Source organism: Ursus arctos, unplaced genomic scaffold (assembly GCF_023065955.2).
Source record: "Ursus arctos isolate Adak ecotype North America unplaced genomic scaffold, UrsArc2.0 scaffold_21, whole genome shotgun sequence".
NCBI classification, from domain to species: Eukaryota; Metazoa; Chordata; class Mammalia; order Carnivora; family Ursidae; genus Ursus; species Ursus arctos.
This window is the reverse complement of record NW_026622886.1, coordinates 28,590,026-28,616,792: the sequence shown is the minus strand read 5'-3', so window position 1 is coordinate 28,616,792 and position 26,767 is coordinate 28,590,026. Positions and strand designations below refer to the sequence as shown.

The following is a 26,767-nucleotide window of genomic DNA, read 5'->3' as shown; positions in this document are numbered from 1 at the left end:
GGATATGGACATATGTATTCCATATATATTCTCACACACACGCGCACACACACACACACACACACACACACACACACACACACACACATACACACACACACACACAAAGGAGGCCACATTTGTTCTAAGATGTGAAAGTTTTCATTTTTGGAGTCTCATAAATAGGTTCAAACCATCCCAAGCAAGAATATGTTCACAAACCCGTAAAATTTTTGTGTTTTCCTTCATATTTACCCACATTACATTTGAGGGGTACCTCCTACAATTAGCTAATACTCGTTATCCTGTAGTGAACTGGGCATTTTATATATGCTATTCCAATATGTCTTCATGCAGTGGCACAGTCTAGACACCTACTGTATAGAAGGAAGCTGAGGTTCACAGAAGTTCAGTCAAGATCAGTGTCCAAAGCCTATTGGATTATACCACCCCTAGATTTTTCTGAAAACTGTACTATTTAAATTGTTCTCCAGTCTTTGTTTATTATGATAAAACATGCATAGACAGTGCCTCATGTGCATGAATGTCTAACTTCCAAATGCACAAAAATTTATTTTTAAAACAAATCTTCATTCAGTTTTTAGATTTTCTTGTAATGCAGTTCTGAAGTGAAGAGATACTTTTTGTGTATATTGTTAAATAAAAAAAAAGAATTTTAATGGGTAACTGTAAAATGAATTCAGGTATCTAAGGATGTAAAGTAGCAAGGAAATAGTAAAGTTTAAATTTTTAATTTATATGTGGTATATATGGTATATGGCACTCCATAAATGGCATCGAGTTTCTCTCATATTCTGCGTTTTGAAGGAAGCACTGTGATATTCCCAACTGAAAGGGAGGACAGTGTGGGATGTGGTGACTGCTGACCTTTACCTGGTAGAACATTGAGTTGGAGCCAAAACACCTGAGATTTATCTGCCTAGATATTTATTTCTTCTCTTAGTGGGAAGCATAATTTTTTTCAAAGGCTTAACATTGTGGGACTCTCATTCTGAGGTATAATTGAGGCTCTTTGTCAAAAGTGACACGATAAGGTACATTCCTGACTGTTCACTGTAACTCATGTTCATTGTAATAATACTGTAGGTGGCAGCATACAAGAGTCACCCATAAATAGGACCCCTGGGCCAGTTTGCTATTAGCCATGTGGCATTGGGTTTAAGGTGGGCACAGACCGTGTATTGTATGTACTATGATGTCATACTGTGGTAGAGATAGGCAGTGTAGTTGTTAGATGTCATAGTCTGGGAAGTTTTTGTCCCTGAGAAATAGAACCTGAAGATAATATCTAGTATATAGTTTTTTCTATTACTTATTTCATGAGGCGAAACAGTAATAGAAGAACAGAATTTCTGTCTGCTTGAATCAGAAATTTACTCACTTTAGGCAGAAAATTACTAACCAGGAGCCTATGCACTTAAATTTTTAAGATACCTTTGCATACCTCACAGAGATTACCTCAGCAGAGGTATAGGATTTAGCTGAAAATCTGTGATTTTGGTTTAAGATGTGTCTGTTCTCTTTTCCTTTTTTTTTTTTTTTTCAACCTAGCGTGCACATTCTTCACAACTGGTAATTATCTTCACTCCATTTTCACTTATGTGGAAGACAAGTCTTTCATCCTGTCTCCGTCCCTACTTCCAACAGTACACCAGTACCGTGCTCTGTATACACATACACACACACATATGTATGTATGTGACACATATCGAAGTTGATAACTTTGCTGTGACTATAAATATTAACTAAGTTGATCCAGTAAGTTTTACTTGATAGTAAAAAGAGGGATTTCAAATACAGTGCAACTTGAGGGTGCCAAAATTTTGCCACTGCCATTATTGTTTTGATAGTTTCTATTAAAATTTTATGCCCAAAATGTATTCCATAGACATTAGTATGTCTAGATATTACTTAAAAATTTTTTTAGTGTGGGAAAAGCTGCATACTGTATTTCCTTCTTAATATATGTTAATATTCCTACTATCTATTAAAGGCTCTGAAAGTCGTTTTGTATTTAAAGCCCTACTTAGTGTGTTTGTCATGGATCCCTTCTTTTTAATATGAATCTCTTATCATCCAGAGAAAAGAATGTTCTGCCAAATGAACTCTGAGGAAATATATAATATACCAAATTGAAAGGGGGCGGGACAGAAAGAGTGCAGAAGTTCTAGAAATATACGTAAGTGAAAAAGGCACTGAGTTTTACCTGGTAGACCAATGAGTTAGAGCCAGAACACCTGAGATGTTGCTAACCTAGTAATTTCTTTCCTAAGTAGGCATTCAATTTTAAACATGCTTTCCTCTATAATGAGTAGACAGAGTTAGTAGGAAAGTTCCAGAAATCAGGACAGAGATATCACCAAGGTCAACACTTTGGAAGAAAATGTTTATTCATATTGGGGCTAGGACTACTCTAAAAATAGCTATTTGTCTAAATCAGTTCAAAACCAAAATGAATTGAACTATAGTTGATAATGTTATGATGTGGATGTGTTTGGAATCTCCAGAATACAGGTAGAGAAAAACAACTTTGTTTTTATGCTCACTAAATTTGAACTGTAATTTTGAAAGAAGAAATTCACTTTATTAATTTATGACTAGATATAAATTATCTTTTGTTTTTTATTTCTGAAATAGAAATAGCATTTGATCATGGAGGTATTTAAGATCTTTTCCTGATGTGCCTGTGCTAAATGCTTATACTTAAAACCTACAAAGAGTAATACATAGAAGAAATAGCTTCAATTTTGCTCGAGTTTTTTTCCTTTGCCTGGAATATTCTCATCTTCCCATTTAGCAGTTTGAATCATAATAGGTGTTTAAAAAGATTTTTCTCTTATGAATTTGCTGTTGTTACAAACTATTTTGAGCATATAGGAAAAGAGAATGTACCAAATACCATGTATTTTCAAGTCAAATAAGCCAAAGGCTAAAATCTTGTGGTATTTACATCAGGTTTTTAAGAAACTAATTTTTTAAGTAAACACTTTTAGAACAGTTTTAGATTACAGAATTATTGTGAAGTTGGTGCAGAGAGTTCTAGTATGCCCTCGAACCAATTTTCTCTATTAACTCATGTTCTAGTATGGTACATTTATCATGATTAATGAGCCAATATTCATATATTATTATTAAATTAAGTTTATATTTTATTCAGATATCTTCATTTTTTCCCTACCGTCCTTTTGTTGTGCCAGGATCTTACATTTCACTGAGTTGCCTCGCCTCCTTTGCTCTACCTGGCTATGACAGGTTCTCAGGCTTTACTTGTTTCTGAGGAGGACTGGTCATATATTTTGTAGAATGTTCCTCAATGGGTCTTTGGCTGATACTTTGTGATTAGACTGGATTTACTAGTTTTGAGGAGGAAGATCATAGAGATAAAATATCCTTCTCATCATATCAAATCAAGGATATTCATATATTATCAATATGACTTACTGCTGTTTATATTAACTTTGATGACCTGGCTTGAGGTAGTTTTTATCGGATTGCTCCGGTGTAAAGACTTTTTTTTTATACCTTCTCTTTCCGTATTATAGTCTTTAAAAGGAGGTTGCTATGTGTGGTCCATATATAAGATATTCTGTCTCAGAGAATATCTGCATGAATTATTTGGAATTCTTCTGCATGAGAGATTTGTCTCTTCTCCCCAATTATCTATTCAAGATTTTATGTTCGTTTATACATTGGATTATAACATGGTACTACGTTATTTAGTTTGTTGCTCAGATTAGTTCTGTTGCCCAGTTTTGACCAACAGAAACTCTTTCATAGGCCTATACGTCCTCTTGACATACATTCATCATTGCGTGTGTGCGTGTCTATTTTTCTTTGGGAACTTTCTTAACCTTCTGTCTCTAAAACATTCTCCAGGCTCATCTTACATATTTATAGCCTAAGGCCTAGAATCAGGCATTTTCCCAAGGATCCTTGGTTCCCTTTATTGGAGAATGGTTTAGAAACCAAGAACTGAGTTCTTAGGTGTACTTACTGCTACTGGGGTGTTGTTGCTTCTGGGCTCTTCTCAGGTGACAGAAATGTATGGCTATATACTCACCGATGTATATACACATACCTATAAAATATATTCTGTATGTAACTGTATCTGTTGTAAACTAAACACAAGTTCATACTGATGCCTTTAGCTCTAATCCATTACCATATAAATCTTTCTAGTTTCCTTTTCTTCGTTGTCTGTAACGTCCATTCCAACAGAGAGAAACCTGGCTTCCACCATCCACCATACATTTTCTTATCTGTTCATATTCTACTATTCATGTATAGTTGTTTTAGAATTGTTCACCTGTACTGCCATAGGAAAGAGCTTTATCATCTAGAGGACTGTTCTTATGTGAAATTTCTTTTGCCTTCTGTTTTACACACTTCACTCATTTTCAAACTTAGCATAGATTAGCCCCTTGGTCCCTCACCCCATTCTGTGAGCTTGTTTCATGTATTTGTCATATATTATGATTCTGTTGTCACATTCTGTATTCCATCCTGGTATCCCCTGACCTTCTCATTAGGCTCCTCTTTATGTGTAATAATTTTCCTTTTTTTAAGGTCTTTTCTGTCTGAAAGTAACCTCCCAACTTTATTTGATTAGTGTTAGCATGGTTTATCTTTACTTATCCCTTTGCTTTACTTATCAGTCTTTATATTGAAATTGGGTTTTTTGTAAACATGTAGTTGATCTCTTTTTATTATTGTTATTTTTCACTCTGACAGTCTCTGTCTTTTAATTGGTATATATATAGACCATTCACATTTGGAGTGATTATTGATAATATTTGAATTAATGTTAACCATGTTTGTAAATATTTTTTACTTATTGTCAAAGGCTTCTTTTTCTTTGCTTTTTTCCCATTTTGTGTGAGGTCAAAAAAACCCATATAACATAAAATTACCATCATTACCATTTCTAAGCATATAGTACAGTATTACTAACCATATGCACATTCAGATCTCTAAAAATTTTCCATCTTACAAAAGTGTAATTCTGTGCCCATCGAACTACAGCTCCTCTCCTCCCTGCAGCTTCTGGCAAACATTGTTCTATCTTCTGTTTCCAAGAGTTTGACTAATTTAGATATCTCTAGGAAGAATCATGCAACATTTGTCTTTCATGACTGGATGATTTCACTTCATGACAATTCATGACAGAATTGTCCCCAAAGTTCATCCATTTTGTAGATTATGACGGGATCTCCTTCTTTTTTAAGGCTGGATAATATTTGTGTGTATAGACCACATTTTCCTTATCTGTTCATCTGTCAGTAGTCACTTAGGTTGCCTCCACCTCTTGAACATGGATGTGTTGCACATAGCACTTCAAGACCCTGTTTTCAGGTTTTTGGATATATACTCAGAAGATCATGTGGTAATTCTATTTCTCATTTTTTGAGGAACCACTATAACTGTTTTTCCATAGCAGCTGTACCATTTTACATTCTCACCAACAGTGTACAAGACTTCCAGTTTCTCCACATCCTCATTAACACTTGTTGTCTTCTGGGTTTTTTTTGTTTGTTTTTGTCGGTTTTTTGGTTTTTTTGTTTTTGTTTTTGTTTTTTGGGGGTTTTTTTTGATAGTGGCCAGCTTAACAGTTGTGAAGTGACATCTTAACTATGGTTATGATTTGCATCTCTATAATGATTAATGATGTCAAGCATCTTTTCATATGCTCGTTGGTTATTTGTTCTTTGGAGCAATGTCTATTCAAGTCCTTTGCCCATTTTTATTTATTTATTTATTTGTTTATTTGTTTATTTATTTATTTATTTTTAAAGATTTTATTTATTTATTTGACAGAGATAGAGACAGCCAGCGAGAGAGGGAACACAAGCAGGGGGAGTGGGAGAGAAAGAAGCAGGCTCATAGCGGAGGAGCCTGATGTGGGGCTCGATCCCATAACGCCGGGATCACGCCCTGAGCGGAAGGCAGACGCTTAACAGCTGTGCCACCCAGGCGCCCCCCTTTGCCCATTTTTAATCAGATTATTTGCTTTTTGTGGTGGTGTTGACGACTTGTAGGAGTTATTTCTGTATTCTTGATATTATCCCCTTATCAAATACATGGCTTGCAGATATTTTTTCCAGTTTCATGGGATGCCTTTTCATTTTGTTCATTTGTTTTCTTTTGCTGCACAAAACTTTTTTAAGTTTGATGTGGTCCCATTTGTCTACTTCTGCTTTTGTTGCCTGTTCACTTGGTGTCATATCCAAGAAATTATTGTGAAATCCACTGTCATAAAGCTTTTCTCTTGTTTTATTCTAGATGTTTTATAGTTTCAGGTCTTCTGTTTAGGTTTTTAACCCATTTGAGTTAATTTTTGTATATTGTATAAGGTAAGGTTCCAACTTCTTTGTTTTGCACATGAATATCCAGTTTCCACAGGACCATTTGTTGAAGAGACTATCCTTTCTTCAATTGCATGGGCTTGGCCATATATATAAGGGTTTATTTCTGGGCTCTTATTTTTGTTCCACTGTCTGAAGGTCTTTTCTATCTTTATGCCTGTGCCATACTGTTTTTATTATGCTTTTTAATGTTTTAAAGTCAGAAAGGCTGAGACCTCTAGCTTTGTTTTTCTTTCTCAAGATTGTTTTGGCTATTTGGAGTTCTTTGAAAGTCTATGTATATTTTAAGAAGTTTTTGTTGTTGTTGTTTTTCAAAAAAGTGCCATTTGGGTTTTGATCAGGATTGCATTAAATCTGTAGATTGTGTTGCGTAGTATGGACATTTTAACAATATTAACAATATTAAGTCTTCTAAGCCATGGACAGAAAATGGCTTTCCTTTATTTCTGTCTTCTTTAACTTATTTTAGCAATATTTTATAGATTTTAGTGTCCAAGTCTTTTCCCTCCTAGGTGAAGTTTATTCTTAAGTATTCTTTTTGATGCTATTGTAAATGGTATTGTTTTCTTAATTTTATCTTTGGGTTACTTATAACTAGGATATAAAAAAACACCTGCTTTCTGCATGTTAATTTTGTATCCTACAACTTAACCTGTATTTATTAGTTCTCAGTTTTTTGTTGGAATCTTTAGTGTTTTCTGCATATAAGATCATGTAATCTGCTAACAGAGATATTTTAATTTTTTCTTTCCATTTTGGATTCCTTTTATTTATTTTTCTTGCCTAATTGTCCTGGCAAGGGCTTCCACTAGTATGTTAAATAAAACTGGTGAGAGTGGGTATCCTTGTCTTGTTCCTAATCTTAAAGGAAATGCTTTCAGTTTTTTACTGTTGCATATGATGTTAACTATGAGTTTTTTATATATGACCTTTATTATGTTGATGTAATTTTTTCCTATTACTAGTTTTTTTTTTTATCATGAAAGGGTATTGAATTTTGTGAAATGCTTTTCCTATATCAATTTAGATGAGCCTGTGAATTCCCTCAGTTATTATTTGTCTAGAAAGTCTTTATTTCTGCTTCACTTTCTAAGGATAGTTTTGTGAGATATAAAATTCTAGGTGTGTGTTGTGTTTTTTGTTTTTTGTTTCCTGTCTGTCAACATTTTGAATGTTTCAGTCTCTTTTCACATAATGGTTTCTGATGAGATGGCCAATGTAATTCTGAACTTTGTTCCTACGTGTGTAAGATGTTTGTGTTCATGTGTGTGTATTTTTTCCTCTCACTTCCTTCAAGTTTTTCTCTTTGCCTTTGGTTTTCTACAGTTTAGATATAATACACGTAGGCTTATTATTTTTGGAATTTATCTTGCTTGGTGTTCTCTGAGTGTTCTGAATCTGTAGTTTGGTGTCTGTTATTAATTTTGGAAAGTTCTCCATCGTTACTAGTTTAAATATTTCTCCAATGCTGTTCTCTTTCTTCCCCTTCTGATATTCCAGTTACTCATGTGTTACATATTTTGAAATTTTCCCATAGTTCTTTTATGTTTTGTACTTTTCATTCATTTTCATGTAATGATGCATTTCAGTTTGGAAGGTTTATATTGACCTATCTTCAAGCTCATTGATTCTTTCCTTGGCCATACTGAGTCTTCTGATGATCCCATCAAATGCATTCTTCATTTCAGTTATGATTTCTAGCATCTCCTTTTAATTCTTTCTTAGAATTCCTTTCTCTCTGCTTACATTATGCATCTGTTCTCGCATGTTGTCTACTTTTTCCATTAGAGTTGTTAACATATTAATCATAGTTATTTTAAGTTCCCTTTCTGACAATTCCATCTGTTTCATATTCTAACATCTGAGTCTGGTTCTGACGCTTGCTTTGTCTTTTTGGACTATGTTTTTCTTTCCTTTTGGCATGCCTTGTCATTTTTTGTTGAATGCCAGACATGTTGAATTGGTAATAGGAATTCAAATTAATAGGCTTCTAATGTGAGGGCTTGTGTTAATCTGAGTAGTAGTTCAGCATAGTTCAGGGTTTGTTTTAGCTATTGGAGCTGGAGGCTTTAAATTTTTCTAGTGTCCTTGCTTTTATCTTCTCTCTTGGTGTTAGGCTATCTTTAGTACTGTTTCTCAGAGAGACTCTGTGCCTTGCAGCTTTTAAGCATACTCAGTATTATTGTACTAGAGTCCTGTTGTGATGTGGTAAGGTGTGACGGAGGGGGAAATGTTCTATAATCATTCGATTAAATCTCAGTCTTTCATTTGGCCAGTGTCTCTGTCCTGTGAACTTCACAAGTTTTTCTGCTTATATAGCTACTCCCCTCTCACCACGTTCCATGAGACACAAAGGGGAGAGGAAGATGAAGTAAGAGTGCCCTTCCTCCACAGCTCTGTGAAAAGGCTCTGGTAAAGTCTCTCAGTCTGGAGAGGAAGGCTTTTGTTATCGAGTAGGCTCTGGGTATAATTCACAAGGATTATTCTCCTTCCCCTGACCTCACCGGAGAGGATCGTTTTTTGGTTCTTCACTATAAGAACCTGGTCAGGTTCCTGGAAGTAAAGACCATGAAAAGTTGGGAGCCCATCAAGGACTGTGGCATAATTCACAAGGATTATTCTCCTTCCCCTGACCTCACCGGAGAGGATCGTTTTTTGGTTCTTCACTATAAGAACCTGGTCAGGTTCCTGGAAGTAAAGACCATGAAAAGTTGGGAGCCCATCAAGGACTGTGGCCTTTGGGAATCTCTTACTCGTGAGCTTGTTCACACTCAGCCTCCAGCAAGTCATCAGTATTACTTAAAATTACACTTTGCTTACCAGTTTATGGCTCCAGGGGTTTCTGTATCTGATAAGCACATCTCAGCTATGATTTTCTCTAGTTCTATTTCTTTCTTTATCTCAGTCTGTGTCTGTATCTATATCTACATGTGACTATATTAGGAATCACAGATATTTATGGGATGTAGTATATATTTTTGTTTTCCTATAGTATATTGTGTGTAGCAAATGCTCAGTAGGTATGTTCTTAGTATTTCAACACTGTAGAAGCAGATATTTAGAAAAATGTATTTGAAGATGTAGCTTGTTTCCCTTTTCCATTAGCACTCTGTCATGTTAGAGGGGATGCACTTATATGAACACTAGCTCTGGATCGCCTGGATTATCTACCACTTATTAGTTGTGTGATCTTGATCAAGTTATTTAACTTCTTGTTACGTCATTCAACTTGTATGTATAATGAAAGCAAAAAGATTTCCTTGTTGAGAGGTTGGTCAGAAGTTAAATGAGTCTATATGTGTACATAAAGGCATTTAGAACACTGCCTGGTGTGCATATTATAAGGACTCAACAAATGTTAACCATTAGCAGAAAGAACAATAGCATGATTCTTATTCAGGAGATTTCTGTACGTTTTTGTGTGACATAGAACTTTGTTTATTATTTGGCTGCAGTCTTTCTTGTTCAGCCTTATCAGCAGTTACCTCTATAACATTAAACTTCTGATAGCTCCCTACGTATGTTAGTCTGTTCATTCTTTTCTTTTCCAAATATGCTGCGGCCATGGCCTAGGCTAACTTTTTCCTGTCTCCAGTTGGCAAAGTCCTACCCATCCATCCAGTCTTGTCTTTAACACTACCTTTCATAAAGTAGTTAAGGATTCCTCCAGACAGCCTTAGCACTTCTCTTCCAGAATTCTTATTACAAGAGTACATGGGTATCTACTGAGTACTGATGTATCACTATCGTTTGTTTTTTTAGGCAGCGAGAGGAGAGACCCTGTCTCTTCCTTACTGTTACTGACTTGGTGCTTAGCACATAGTTATTCAATAAATATTTATTGAATCAATGTAAGTGAAATGATTCCGAAAGAGATATTGTCCAGTTCACAGAAAAGTTTTCTGTCAGGGCATAGCACTGACACATCACTACCCTTCCCTATTGACTCAATTCTTCCATTATCTGTGCTCCCATGAAAGCAGGCCCATCACCTTCTATTATTGTTAACTGTTTTCTTGTCTGTCTTCCTCACTAGAATGAGAGCTAGTTTAGGATATAAACTCAGTTGTTCTCATTTTTTAAGATGCCAAGGGAGGATTCTGTACAGCAATAACTAATTGTCGAACAAATAAGTTATTTTAGTGTTGTGTGGTGGGAGAAAAGAATGAAAGAAGGAAGAATGAAACTTTAAAAGGATAAATGGCAAGTGTGTTTTATATAAGTAATTAGAAAGGGAAAAATGTTTGAAGTAGGTTAAGTAAGTAAAAAATAGAATTTATATTTTTGTTTCATTCTGTTGGTTGAAATTTTCAAAGAATGTTGGTGAAGATGTGGAGAAAGGGGAACCCTCTTACACTGTTGGTGGGAATGCAAACTGGTGCAGCCACTCTGGAAAACAGTATGGAGGTTCCTCAAAAAGTTAGAAATAGAACTACCCTATGATTCAGCAATGCACTAATAGTTATATACCCATAGGATACAAACATACTGATTCAAAGGGACACATGCACCCCAATGTTTATAGCAGCGTTATCAGCAATAGCCAAATTATGGACAGAGCCCAAATGTCCATCAACTGATGAATGGATAAAGATGTGGCATATATATATAGAACGGTATATTACTCCTCAAAAGAATGAAATCTTGCCATTTACAATAACAAGGGTAGAGATAGAGGGTATATGATAAATGAAATAAGTCAGAGAAAGACAAATACCATATGATTTCACTCATATGTTGAATTTAAGAGACAAAACAGATGAACATAGGGAGAAAAAAGAGAGGCAAACCATAAAACGGACTTTTAACTATAGAGAACAAACTGAGGGTGGCTGGAGGGGAGATGGGCAGGGGGATGGGTTAAGGGGGTAATGGATATTAAGGAGTGCACTTGTTGTGATGAACACAGGGTGTTGTATGTAAGTGATGAATCACTAAATTCTACTACTGAAACTAATAATGTACACTATATGTTAACTAACTTAAATTTAAATAAAAACTTGAAACTGAAAAAAAAATGTCAAAGATCCTCAGCGTTAAAAAGGGATTGAAGAGTGAATTTAAAGGGTCACACAGTTGGATAACAACATTTTGGGGTGTAAAATAATTTTTCTTCTTTTGGTCTCAGTAAAAATGATAACGGTATTCCTATGAATATAGAAATCCTTATCATTATTGAAAGATAGGAATAAAAAATGCAAAATTGACTCTATTCCTTTTTTTCCCCATTAATAACATAGTGGGATGTGATCTTCTGGCTATATATTTTGTTCCGATAGCCTTGGAATGTAATCTCAGTAGAGTACATAATATAAATCACTCATTTCAGAGGGAATTTGTAGAATTTCATGAACAGTGGTAGTGATGATAATGGATGTGGGTTCTTCTGACAGGTATAATAGAATACAGATAATCCTCTGTTCTTTTTTAAAGTATGATATATGGCAACCAGGAATAATAATATCTTTTATAGAAATTATCATAATATTTATACATTTTTCTTAAAGAATTATCTTGACATGTAAGTTTGATAGGGTGGTGAGCAAAATGAAAAATTCTCTACTGGAGTAGTGATTAAATTGAGTTTACACTGATGATGATTATAGAAGAAGCAAGCTTTTCTTTTTCATGGTTTTGCTACAGTTTTGTTGGAGTTCATTTATGATCTTTGGAAAGTATTAACTTTCAATTAACACAGTACCAGTCAATTTGAAACAAATATTAAAATAACTACTATATTAAAAGACATTTAAGAAATCTTTATTTAAAACTCTGAGGAATTTTTTTTTTTTTAAGATTTTATTTATTTATTTGACAGAGATAGAGACAGCCAGCGAGAGAGGGAACACAAGCAGGGGGAGTGGGAGAGGAAGAAGCAGTCTTCCAGCAGAGGAGCCTGATGTGGGGCTCGATCCCACAATGCCGGGATCACACCCTGAGCCGAAGGCAGATGCTTAACCGCTGTGCCACCCAGGCGCCCCCGGAGGAATTTTTTTAAATGATAGTGAACATCTCCATATATCTGCCAGATGAATGGATTTAGTAGTACTCTCGTAAGCCATCAACATCTAAAAGTCATTGTCCCTGAAAAAAAAAGATACATCCTGTTGCATAAAATCTTTCTTAAAGATAATATGATTTATTATCAGTTAGTCTTATGTAGGCACATAGCTTAGACTCTTCATGCTTTTCTAACTTCATTTGATCATTAATCTAGTTAATTAGCAACATGCAGACCTACCTTTTCTACTCTGTTCCTTGCTTATCCTTCAGTACAAAAGCTCTCTGCTGAAGGTAATGTCTTCTCTGGGCGTTTTCTGTACTTCCTTCTACTTCCCTATCCATTGTCTCTCGAGTACTTCTTATTTCATTGCTTGTTTTTAAAAACAAAGAAATATTAACATGGATATCTATAGCCATTTACTTTGAAAACTAAGTGTGAAACATGACAGGTTTGAATAGAATTATATTTTGATTAACTAAGATTTCCTTCCATGAAATACCAGGCATTTCCTGGTATATAATTCTCCTGATTTCTTCTTACTCTATTCTAAGATTGGTAGCAGCTTGAACCATGCTAACTACTTCAACCTGACCTTGCCAAATCATGTCAGGATTTCAAAGAGAAAATGGACCTTTTGGAAAATGCATATTTCTGGATGGGGGGAAATGTTTTCTTAAACTGTCACTAGTATTTATATGGGTTCCCCAGTTTTATCAGAAGTGGTTCTAAGTTATTTTTACTGTAACATCAGTTTTGAGCTTTGGTATTCTCCCTGTTTTGTCTTTTCTTCAAATTATCTGAACTCAAAGTTAGATTTTGCCTACAACATTCTAAGACATTTCAGAACAAGAGACAATTTGGTTGATAACTGAGTATTTTGAGTCACAGAGTTCTTCATGTGGGTGTGTTACAAGAATGCTATGTAAAATACTTGAAAAAGAAATCCTCTACTTCTGTGACTTACCTTTGAACAAATGGATTTAGGTATAGAAGTTCTAGTTAAGAAAAGAACTAAGTTTTTCTTTGAGTGCTTAAAATGTGTTGCTGTGCTATGCTTTTAAAAATATATTTTAGTTCACTTAATCCTTTTAAGATATTGAACAGTAGCTACTGCTGTTCCTATTATACAGACATAATAGCTAACATGTGTTGATCACGGACTGTATACTATACCCTGTTGTAAGAGCTTTCCTTGATCTGTCTCAGTTACAAACTTTATCAGGAGGTATCGTTCTTACCCCCACAAGGTACTAAATTTCTGGACACATTAAACAATTTGCTCAAGTAGCCCAGCTATTTAGGGATTACTCTTGAGGTGATCACACTCAGATCTATGTGATCTCCAAGCCTGTATCCCTCTTTCTATGCCAGTGCTTTTATCTCTCTCTCTCTCTCTCTTTTTTATTTTACAGGTAGGCTCCATGCCCATTGTGGGGCTTGAACTCCTGACCCTAAGGTCAAGAGTTGCATGCTCTGCTGACTGAGCCCAGGCAGGTGTCCACTATAACACATCTTTGCTTATTTTAAAATAAAAACTCCTTTAAATGATTTAATAATTTAACAGCTTATATCTTTCCCCAAGTCTTCAAAGTACCATGTTTGTATTTTCACAAACACCTGGGGGATGGCACTGTGTACTCCCAAATTACACATGCATTCCATTTTGAGCATTTGAATACGTCAATATGTTTCTTGCAAAGCCTCCTCTGTGTTTATAGCGGTTGTACAAGGAATGGTGTCAAGCTGACTACACTGCCCTCCTGTATACCTTTGCATTGCTTTGCTAAAAATGCTCTTATGATTGGCTGTGTCAGATCAGTCCCTCCTGGATCTCAGAGATCCACCTGCCAACTTAGATGTCAAACTTCAGAATATGATGAAGACAGTTTGGGAGGTTGATGCTTAATGAGTTCTGTGCAGTCTTCATCACACATTTTTCTTCCAAAGTCAAGAAGCTCTGAGATGTTGACAGTGATAATTTAGCCTTGAGCCGAACTCCTATTAAATTGTCTATCGAGAGGCAAAGCAGTTCAGACATTCTATTCTCCATCTCCATGTCACCTCTCTACTCAAATTTTCCTATTAGTGGCCCATATTTTCTTGTGATTTCACACATTTTTCTCTTACTGTAAGAAAGAATTTTATTTTGCAGTAATGCCAAAACCCATGTGTGTATGTGTCAGCTAGCACACTGTACTGCTAGGACTTGGGAATGAGCCAGTTCGGCGATATGCTTGTCATGCGCATTTATACATACAAACCGTTCTGCTGGTAATGTGCCAGCCTCTGACCATTTGCTACGTGTGTGTGTGTGTGTGTGTGTGTGTGTGTGTGTGTGTGTGTGTGTTTCCCCTTTCTGCCTAGTTTAAAGATTCCTGTAATCTTATATGTACTACCTCTGGCTACCTCACACTCTGGAAGTTAAAGCAAATGAGTGTTGTTTATTAAACAATGCTGTTTGCATTAGATCTTTTTTATAATTCACAGAAAATTATTATTCAGAGAAGGTGGTTGAAGAATCACTAGCCTGACAGGAAGTAGATATTTGCAAAGTTTTGTTGTTAAATAACCTTATTTTATTAAACAGATGTGTTTTGAGTTGGTATCAAGTGAACCTTTATAAGCTTCAGGTCCTTTGGTGGTAAAGCAAGGAAAAAATTGTCCATTAGACTGACTTTTGAAATAGTTTTCTTAATTTGGATCTTATAAAGAGAACTTTTAAGCCACCAGGACTTGGACTGAGCAGATAGTCAGTTGTCTTGATTTCTGGCCAACTTTTCCTCCATCTGTGAGCCAGCTGAAAGATGCCACCTCCTTTTTGAGACCTCCCCTGACTCATGCGGGCAGAATAGATGTCTTGGTTTCTGTTTTCTCCTTATGTACTAAGCATATGTCTAACAAGAGCCCTTTTCAGTATGCTCTTGCAATTGGTGAGGGCCCGCTTCCAGAGTCACCATGATATTGCTCTGTTTCTAAGAGCAGCAGTGATCTCATTTTATTGCCACCTATCCTGTGCCTGACACCGTGCTAGGCATATGGTAGGTACTCTGGAAATACGCGGTGAGGAAGGGATGGATGCGTGGACCCCAGCTCTGTAGAGCTTATCTTTAAGTAGCATCATGATTCCTAGTAGTAAACTTCAGGACCAAGATTATATTGTAATGACTCAGAATTTGCAGCCAGAATGTCTCTGTTGGAACCTCAGCTCTACCAGATGTAGCTTTTATACCTGGGGCAAGGTACTTAACCTCTCTGCGCCTCTGTTTCTTATTTTATAAAACAGATAATGGTACTATCTCAGAGGGAGTATGACAATACACCTGAAGCACTTGGCACAGTGCCTGGCACATAGCAAACCGCTCTGTCTTGTTTCTGTTCTTGTTCTATAACTTAGAAAAGTAGAACTGTAATGTGCTGAGACAACAGACTACTTGAAAAATGTGTTTGGGGAAGCAGAGATGAATGGAAACTTAATTATGCCTGACAAATATCCCATGGTCTTGTGCTGTGAAAGGATAGCTTTGTTAATGCCTTCTTTGTTAGGAGTGTGTTGAGGAATGGAAGGCCAGGGTCACAGTGAGACCTCACTGATGCTGCTAATGGAGCCTAGAGGTTCCATCTGGTGGGACGTTGCAGTGTTACAAAGGCCATGGTTTGACTCTTCTAATTTAGGTGAACACTTGTGAGAGGTTAAGAAAGAGTCGGGTTTACTACAGAATTTTTGTCCAAACCAGGAAGGGCGGGGGGTTGCTGTTATTTCTACTCTGGAACAGTGAGGATAGACAGGATATTCCAGGCAAACCAGAATTACAAGCATAGTATACACTTATAATATATATATGTAGCCTGGTTGGTGGAAGAACCTTTCTAGAATATTCTACCTTTGACAGGCATCTTTATCTTGAAAATACTTTCAGAAAAAGATAAATGGATCATTTATCCCAACTCCATTTATTTTCATTCGTTAGTACATAGAATAAGCTACAGTTGATTTTTAGTCTCAGGTGCTATCCCCAATCTCAGTGTTAGCTGATGCTCTGGGGAAAAGAGCCAATACCTCTTCCCTCTCATAAACTGAAAAGCAGTGGAAGCAAAAGAGGATGACATGAATTAAGAATTTAACTTTTCTTTAATCGGAATTTTTAACCAATGATTACATCCCTGAACTGAATTCCACTTTGTAAACAGGGAGTTAACCAATAGAGTTTTGTTAACCTAGGTCCTTTGACCGACAACGGAGGAAAACGAACCTATTCAAATTAGTGGCTTTCCTTGGTTTCACCTTTTTGGTTTCAGAACCAAACTAGAATTCAGGTTTCTGTTACTGAATCCAGTGTTTTGTTCAGTACCATGGTTAAATCATCAAAGAATTTTGCGTCTAAATGAATCAAATAACTCCCCATATCCTTTACTGCCGAAGCTTTCTACCAAAAAAAAAAAAAAAAAGTATAAAATTAGAGAATTATTTACATCTGGCTTTATCCTCTTGTGAGAGCATTGGATTTGAGAGCCAGTGGCACCCTGCCAGTGACAAATGGAGGCACTGAGATTGCCTTCCCATCATCCGCTACCTTTTATGGTGCCGAGGGATTTCTTGCTCTCCTTTGTGACCCAGCTGCAGAGCAGCTGTGGTTGAGGCTCCTGCTTTTCCACTCTCACAAGGCAGCGTTCCTAACCATCCCCATGGGATTTAAGCTTCTGCAGCAAGTGTGTCAACTCAGCTGTGTGAGCCAAGGCTGCCTGGGGGGCCCGGGGGGGGGGGCAAGCAGCCTAGCTGCTTCCCATGCTATTGCTGAAGAGTTTGGATGGACTGATCCCGCCAGTGCTCTTGAAGCTGGTTCTGACACAAACAAGAAGCACTCACTGCACAAACCAGCCTAGCCGAACGGTTGGACTTGTTGCGAAGAGCTGAGATTCAGGCGCTTTTCCAGTTCCCCTAATTCCCTAAACGGAGATCAAATGACATGGACCGGCTTTATCCATCCTAGTCAAGTTTCCTGTTGGAAACCAATTTTTATGAACTTTTGGTGCCATCTTATGGACCACAGAATACTGATAAAAATTGTGATTTCTTTTTTCCCCCCGGTATAATGGAGGTGTTGACAATAATAACAGTAGGGGTGACATTTTGGATATCACTCCAGCCTCACGATTTAATCAGATTCACCCACTGGAGTCTGTGCCCTTTTATCACTGAAGCAACAATCCCAATGAAAGTATGCATTTAAGAAATGTGTTTTTAGTGTTTGCTTTTTCAAGACATTTAACATTTTTATGCATTTATGATCACCTACTATGCATCTGACTTGGCTAAGTGTTGATGGAACAATTCTCCTGAAGTGGTTTACAATTAGAAAAAGGATAACAAATGATAGAGTATTTATGTTAAGTGTTGCAACAGAAGTAGGAATCAAGTCATTGTTGGAGCACCCAGGAGGAAAAGACTCAGGTTAAAGAATTCTGGGCAGGTTTAATTTGGCCAAGGCCGTGATCGGAAAGTTATCCAAAGCATCCAAATATTGATTTGGGGTTATTTTGCCTGCTAATTTTCAATTAAACTGAGGGGGGGGGGAGCTTAGGCATTAATTTTTAGGCCCATTTGTGACTTAATGTTTTGATTTCTGTGTTCTTTTTTAGAACCCTCAGTGTGTCTCATCCCCTTCTGCTGAAATTGTCACTCCCCTCTCCTTCACAGCCAGACATACCGACAGAGCTGGCTGCAATTGCAGTGTCCATGTCCTTACCCCCCACCCCTCAGACTTTCCCCCACCTCCTTCTGGCTTCAAGACCTATTATTCCATAAAAACACACCTTACTGAGGTTACCAGTAATCTCCGTGTCATTAAATCCAGTGGGTGATTTTCAGCATTTGACATAATTTACTATTTCTATTTTCCTGAAATACTGTTTTACTGTACCATTGGCCTTTTGATTCAGCCTTATTAACAAACTGCATTTCTTGATATCTCATATGTCCCAAAGGTACGTCAGTCTTTACAGTTTTCACAAAACTAATCTTACTTCCTTATCCTAATCGTCTTCCTCCATTATTTACACGCTTTTGTTTTTCTTTGATTTCACAGTCAGAATCCTAGAGGTCGTCTTTGTTACCTCCATTTCCCTCATCATACCCTCTCCCTCTCCTGTCCATCATGTCATTTTATCTGTAGTTTCTAAATATCCCTCATGTCAGTCTAGTATTCTTTATCTCCATTAGCAACCCCATCGCTGTTTTTTAAAAGCCTGGACTAATCTGCCCCCATGCCTTCTAATCCCATTGCAACCCATTAGCCATGCTGTCCTCAGAGCGATATTTACAGAACAGCTAATGACAACTTGCTTCTTGGAACCCATAAGCCAGGTGTGTTCTACTTTCCGTGCGTTTTCATATGGCCCGCCCTTTCTCTGTTTCTTGCATCCGAGGCTCTATACAGTGGGTTTGTGTTCCTGTGCCAGAGATTTTACCTTTGCTGTGTCTCACCTTAGAATACTTTTTCTCCCCTTCAACTAGTTAATGATACATACCTTTCAGATTTTTAGAGCAAGCAGCGATTCCCTTGAAAAACTTTTTGGAGGACTCAGCTAGGTCAGATCAGCTGTTCTAAGTGTAAGTCCATAGCCCTTATTTTTGTTGTGCTCATAACAGTTCGTATTTTGGAAGTGTCACAAGGGCAGAGGTTATATTTTTATTCACCATTTTCATCCTAGTGCATAACACAGTGATAGGCACATGGTAGGTACCCAAAAAATATTTATCGAATGAAGAAAATCAATGAATAAATTTAAGGAATTGCTAAAAGTTCATTATTGTAATTAGGTATTTAAATTATTAATTATTAAATTAAATTATTATTAAATTAGGTATTGTAATTAGGTATTTGGTTTGTGATTTAAAGGTAAATTACATGCATTACTCTTAATGTCTAAAAATAGCCAGTTTTAATATTTTAAAATGATTGGCATAATTTTATTTTTTAAAGATTTATTTATTTGAGAGAAAGAGGAGGGGAGAGGGGCAGAGGGAGAGGGAGAGAGAGAATCCCTGGCAGACTCCCCACTGAGCGTGGACCCCAATGCAGAGTTCCATCTCATGACCTTGAGATCACGACCTGAGTCGAAACCGAGTCAGACACTTAACTGTGCCACCCAGGTGTCACCAGAAATGATTGGTGTAATTTTAAAGTAAAACATTAGGATATATTTATATGTAATGTAGTTATAAATTTGATTCAAACGAAATTTTTTTGAAATTTTATTTCAAACATTTTAATAAAATATCTGAATTCAGATGACCTTCATCAGACATTTTAATAAAATATCTGAATATTGTTCTTACAAATTGGTATTATGGGTGGAGAAGAATTATGGTAATATGTTGATTTTAACTTGACATCGAGCTTAGTATAACAGTGTGAGGTAACAACTGAAGCAATTTGCCCAGATGGAGCTTACGATGTGGTTGTATCCTATCAAATTAATTATCTCCCACTGAAATGTTATTACAGTATGTGTGGATGACCTCTTTAAGCTTGAAGGGAAAATATGCAAGTGAACAGATGTAGAAAGGAAATGAACACTTGTAATAGAACAGGAAATCTGAGTAAGCTAAACACCTTCAGTTATATAATATTTTAGAAATTAGCTGTTTGTCTTTATACCTTAAAATCTAACTTTTTTACTCATAAAGTCAAAACAGTGTAGAAAGAAACATATAAATTAAAATTTTTAAATTATTATTTTAAATATGAAAAGCAAGTTACTTAAAGTTATTTTAAGATATATTTTCTCTTTTCTGAAGACATTAAAATCTAAAAGTTCTTTTTCGTTTTTGTTTCTTTGTTCTTTTTCTGTATTTTTTTTTCTCTTCTTTCTTGGCATTCTTGCAAGTTTTCTCCTTTTACTTTCTTCTCATTCAAGATACCAGGTATCTGGTGTTTTTTCTCCTTGCCAATGCTTGGTCTGTGGCCTCCTATCTGTCCAGTCTTACCTAAACTAGTTCTCCATAGTCTCTTGCCCTAACATCTCATTCAAGTAGAACTAGATTACTCCACTGTGTATTTGCCTTCCTACCAACACTTACTCTTTCTCATTTGAATAAGCGAACCTGCCTTCACCTAGGTGCCACAAGCCACAGATGCGGGGTCTTCTTTGATTCCTGTTTTCGTGTTCTACCCATACCCAGTCCATCAGCCATCTAACCTCCTGCGATTAGAAATCTAACCACATCTTATCACTTCCACTGCTTTCACCCAGTCTCTACCACAGGGTATTAACAACCTTCTAAGTGGTCTCCCTGTTTGCTCTTCTGTGTCCATGGTGTTCTTCCTCGTCAAAAGAAATTTCAGTGCTTGTTTCAGCATCACTAACTAAAATTGAACTGATACAGAAAGGATTAATGTGGCGTCTGTGCAAGGATTACACTCATGAATTGTTCCATATTTTTTGAAGTTCTCAGAGTCTGTATGACCCTTTGCTAGTTAACACCAAGGAAATGATAGGAATCAAGGCAGCATGTGGTATCCAGTATCGAAGCTGTGATTTTTAGTACGGAAAAAGAAAAATTAATTCCAAACTCAGTACAGTGTGTCCTAGGCCCCACACAATCTGGCCCTTCCTGTCTCTCACGCTCATTTCCTGTAATTCTCTCTGGGACTTACTCCACTGCCACCATATTGGTTTCCTTGTTAAGTCCTAACTCTCCAAACATGCCAGATCTTTCCATGGTTTGCTTACTCCCTTCACTTACGTCACTTCTCAAATGTCACTGAAAGCATTTCTGGAACAATTTAGCGAACATCACCCCTCCCACATTTGTGTATTGCTCTCGTCCCTTAGCTAATGTTAATTTTCACCAAAGTACTTAAGAGTAACAGACAGTGTCCCTGTTGATGTGTACACTACCCATTCTACCAGTAGAATGTGAACTGCAGGAGGCCAGGAACTTTGTCTTGATTACCAGGACCTGGAGCACAACCTTTTATACGGTAGGAGCTAAATCCATGTCTGTGGAAGGAAATGTCATATCTCTGAAGTCTTCTCTTTCCCTTTTTAGGAAGCTAAGTTACACTGTGTTCTCAAGACACTTGAGTTGGATACTAACACAACAGTTTTTTAACAGCCTAATCTAGATAGGTACCTATCTCCCTCTCAGTCTTAAAATACCAAGGGACCAACCCTCTCATTCACCTCTGAAACTTCAGCAGTAAAAAGAGCCAGTGATGTGGGAAATAGGAGGTTCCTCTTAAGGATATTTTTTCAATTAAAAAAAAAATGTGGGAAATTTGGGTATCTTAGTTGGTTAAGTGTCCGGCTCTTGATTTTGGCCCAGGTCATGATCTCAGGCTTGCGAGATGGAGCCCTATGTCAGGCTCCGAGCTGGGCACGGAGGCTGCTTAAGATTCTCTCTCTCCTTTGTGCTCTGCCCCTCCCCCCCAAAATGTAATTAGGACATAAACTGCAATTTATAGCCTGCTTGTTTCATTTACCAATGGATCATGTAGATCTCTTGTGGTTTACATACGTTTTTACAAAATTATTTTAATAGATAGTGTTTCATTGACATGATATCTGTTTAACCAAGTCCATGCTGATGGACATTGAGTTTGTATAAACAGTACTGCAATGAAAATGAATAGCCACTTCTTGGTATTTACAGATATTTCCTTAGAATCAATGCCTAGAAATAGAATTGTTTGGCCGAAGTATATCTATGATTTAAAGGCTTCTGATACATATCATTGCTCCCCAGGAAGATATTACCACATTTTTACTATATTTTTGCTATTTGTTGTATGAGTGCCTGTTTCTATGAACCCTCAGTAATGTTGACTTCTTGTATTTTGGGGAAACTTCACTGATAGATGAATAATAACATTTCAGTGTGTTTTTCTGCATTTTAGGTAAACTGAATATTAAGTTTAACATGTTTTTATAGGGTTTTTAGCCATTATGTTTTGGTATTTGCAAACTGCTTATTTGTTCCTATTGCTCATATAACATATCTCACTTTCAGGCCAGAAACTCAGCTCTATGTGAACAATCCACTTCCTTATCTTCTTTGAAGGAAATTCAGTCTGTTGCAGTCTTTCATCCCACTTGGTCAGCCATTTAATTTCAGTTAATTCTATGGCCTCCTCCCCTTCCAAAGGTTCCCCTATATCTGAGAGGCTCAACGGTGTTCAAAAAAGCTGGGAAACAGGCTGCCCTGGACACGTTCATATTACCTTGAAGTCTGATGGCTCTGCAAGAGGACCTGGGATTGGGTTTCAGGGAAGCTTTGCTCAGGTTGGGAGTTCTGGGATCCAGCCTTGCTCGGGCAAACCACAGAGCATCTCTGCCTGTCCGTTCTTGACACCCACTGCAAATGCTACCCCTGAACACTTTAAGGCCCTCCCTGTCGCCCCTAGCTTCCCTCAGTGTCATTTGACATAATTTTTCAGTGAGTTTAGTTCTTATACAAAATATTCCAAGCAGGCAGTTTCTGCTTGAGGATGCTCAGGAAAAGAGGTCACAAAAGGCCTGGAATTTATGGGAAGGGGGACTGGGAGGACAATTTAGGGAGGAAGAACATAAACTAGTATCAGTAAGCTATTCAGACACATTCATTTTTGTATCTTACTCTATTATATTTTAAAGCTTTCTAGAAGAAATATTATTCCGTCTCCAAGAAAAAAAAATGTCATGGTCAGATTTTAGGTATCTGATATTTTGATGGGGAAGTATTTTAGTGGTATGGAGAGAAAATATTTCATCATTAAGTTACCACATTTTTTGCCTCTAATTAAAGTTAGCTCAGGTTGATAATATATAATGATGAGGGGTACGAGAATTAAATGGTTTGATATAAATCATCTTGGTTTATAAAAAGTTAGTTGAATTGTTAGGCTTTTTTAAATAATTTTTTTGTCTTTTGAGGAGGAAACCCTTTTATTTCCTAAAGGCACTTCATACGTAAACACGGTGATGTTAAAATAGCCTATCAAATAATGCCCTTTCCACGTGTAAGTTGGTGGTCTTCACAAATTAATTTTTCAAGAGTATCTTTTTAGTTGCTTTTCCTTCCTTTTGCACTCATTAAACCACAGTCCATGTTTAAACAACACATTTACCAAACTATACTTAAGCTTTTGGACCTGTCGTATGGCTGCTTCCCTTTCTTATGTATCGTCCATATAGATAGACACTTGCTTGTGAAATGAAGATGTGAATTTCATTGGTTGTAAAAAATGACCATCATTCATAATTGTCAAACATCGTCCAAGAGGAAACACTAAAATGTACGGAAGTGGCCTCTGGGTACACAAACGTGCGAGGCTTCTATACTAAACTTACAGCAGCCTCTAAACAAGGAGCAGGGACACCGAAGGGAAATTGTCTGGTTTGTTCTTTGTGCTATTCTAATTGGTACTCCAGCCGACACTGAAGACACAGGTAGTCCCTGATTGCAATATAAATATTTGGTTGTAAATTAGAGTTGTTCTGAGGAACTGTTTTTATGGTTTTATAGACAGTAGTTCATGTTAAGTTTCCAGATGTGAAGTGGAGAAATTACTACTTTGATCACAGTTCTGTACTTTACTGAAAACGTGTGAACATGTGAACTAAATAACTAAGGAGTAACTATAAGCTGTTAAGTTATATAAAGACAATAGTGATAGCCTATTTATTTTTTGACTGGTTGTATTTACACAATACTTGGATGACTGTTGAAGGACAGTTAAAGTCTTATGGGGGCAATTTAGTTCATGGGACAAGATTAATACACTAATTACATTTATATATAAATATATAAATTAAAAAATATATATATATAAATTCAATTTAAACAATTCAATTAAAACAATTCAAGTTAAAGCCTAATAATGTAATTCTCTCTCTGTTTTAAAAATATTTTATTTATTCATTTGAGAAAGAGAGTGAGGGAGAGAGCAGGAGCGGGGTGAGGGGCAGAGGGAGAAGCAGGCTCCCCGCTAAGCAGGGAGCCTGATGTGGGGCTTGATCCTGGGAGTCCAGGATTACAACCTGAGGCAGAGGCAGATGCTTAACCAGCTGAGCCACCCAGGTGCCCTGGTGTAATTCTCTCTTATACTTAGTATTCCTGAGTGCTTTAAGTGGGAGTTAGGAATGTTTGGGGGGAGTGTATGTATTTTGTATAAAAATATATATGTTTAGGGGTGCCTGGGGGGCTCAGGCGACTAAGTGTCCGATTCTTGATTTTGGCTCAGTTCATGATCTCAGGGTTGTGGGATTGAGCCTTACGTTGGGCTCTGCGCTGGGCATGGATCCTGTTTAGGATTCTCTCTTTTCCTCTCCCTCTCCCCATCCTCCCCCCTCTCTATAATATATAAAAATAAATAAATATATGTGAATATATATATTTATATTTGTATATTTTGTAGTTGAGAAAAGTGTTAATCAGCCATCAGAAGAGGTGCTGCTTGCCTTGTACACCCACTTGGGTGGGGACCAGTTTCTGAACAGTGGTAGTAGCATTCAGTTTAATTAGAAAACGAAATAAACCAAAAGTGATACCCACACTGTGGAACAGGCTATATAAAATTTGCTAACTATTTACCTAATGTGTGTAGGTTTTATTGCTGCCAGTCAGAAGAGGGGAGGACCTGATAAGGCCTAGTCCTAAGAATGATTTTTCCATGAGTTTAAATAATACTATCTTTTATCTACTTTTTTAGTATTTAGTATACTATTACAAGTAATATACTAATGTTAATATAATGTAAGGATATTGATAATCTCAAATCCCTAATCCCTGGATACGGGTGCAGCCCTTGTCCAGGGAAATGTCCGTTCTTCCTGCTCACTCTCCCCGATCCCACAGCCACTGCTCCCAGATCCCACGGTGCTGCTCACAGTCCAGCTGGTTAATTCTCAGTACTGACACTGTACTCACTGCAAAGTGTCTAATCTAGGACTGTTCCAAGTTCAGATATTAAAATAAGAAAAAGTATTTACCAAGAATTTCTCTAGCTATTTTATGTCCTTGCCTTCTTAATCATCTCATTGTCAACTGCTCTATTTTCCAGGATACTGAGTTTTTGCTGTTTTAACTGACTTGTGTTTGGGTACACTGAATGGTCATGTACAAACTCTAAAAACTTACCTAGAATTACAATTTTGCACAAATGAAATATCTGCTCTCCAAGCACTTTATATATGAAAGGACTTGGTCTGGTATCTTAAGAGTTCAAGTTGTATAATTAGCAAAGTAGTAAGGATTTGTTTAAAAGTAATCATATCATCACAGTTAAGAGAAAAAGGAAATTACTAGCCGTTGAAGCAAGTTAAGGCTTGAAGCAAAAAATGGATATGAACAAGTGAAAAAATGAGCAACATTACAGGCTGGAAGAAATAATAAAGGGAAGACATAGAAGCTACTGTTAAGGCAGATGAGGAAATTGGCCTGATAAGGTAGAGGAATTTATCCAGGAAGATTTGAGCTAGATTGTGGAAGATTTTGAAAATTAATTTGATTATTAAATAGAACGAGCAGCAACTAGGAGCTATTAAAATATTTCTAAGCAAGAACATAACCTAAAAACAGTTTCATTTAAGGAATATTAATTTGATGAAGTTTGTTGAGTCAGGACATCTGAAATCTGTATCCCTCTAGATGTGAAATGAGAGGGGCTAGGGCTACTACTTACGGCAGGGGAAAGTGTTAGGAATGAGAAGCATTTTATAGAAAAATTGTGAAATTTAGTTTCTAGGGATGCCTGGGTAGCTCAGTCCATTAAACTTCTGCCCTTGGCTCAGGTCATGATCCCAGGGTCCTGGGATGGAGTCTTGCGTTGGGCTCCCTGCTCAGTGGGAAGCCGCTTCTCCCTTTGCCTCTGCCTGCTGCTCCCCCTGCTTATGCACATGCGCTCTCTCTGACAAATAAATAAAATCTTTTAAAAAAATTTACTTTCTACCATGACATGAAATTTGGAAAAGGATTTTTAATTTTGGTAATTAGGAACCAAAGAGTGGCATTGAAGTTGGAAGGAAGAACTCTTTTGAAGAAGTAGAAGGAAGAAATATCAAGAGTGTCAGAGTTTTATATGACAGATCCAAAGCTAGTTATTTCCATATGATTTGTGATTTTTTTTTTTAGCAGCCCTCCAAAATTGGTATTAATTATGTTGACTTTCCCAAATGAGGAAAAAGAGACTCAGATGTGTTCCTGAAGATACTCAAAGTCCCTCACATAGTTAAGTAAGTAGAGCCAGCAAGATTCAAACACAGGCGTGTTGACCCTGGGCCAGTTCTGTCAATGAGAATTGGAGAAATTGCTTGCCCACAGTGCTCTGTAGCTAATTCCCCTGCTTATTGGGTTATGTGTTCGTTATGGTCCTCTTGCGACTAAGACTCGGGACCAAGCACAGTTCCATCCCTGTTACTT

At 36.9% G+C, this 26,767-nt stretch overlaps 1 protein-coding gene and 1 pseudogene across 3 annotated transcripts in view; both read left to right on the top strand.

Moving 5' to 3' along the window:
* TMTC2 (transmembrane O-mannosyltransferase targeting cadherins 2) overlaps positions 1–26,767 on the top strand; it is a 769,045-nt gene that overhangs the window by 268,984 nt on the left and 473,294 nt on the right. The gene's annotated exons all lie outside the window — the stretch shown is intronic.
* On the top strand, positions 20,711–20,809 carry LOC113256487 (U6 spliceosomal RNA; annotated as a pseudogene).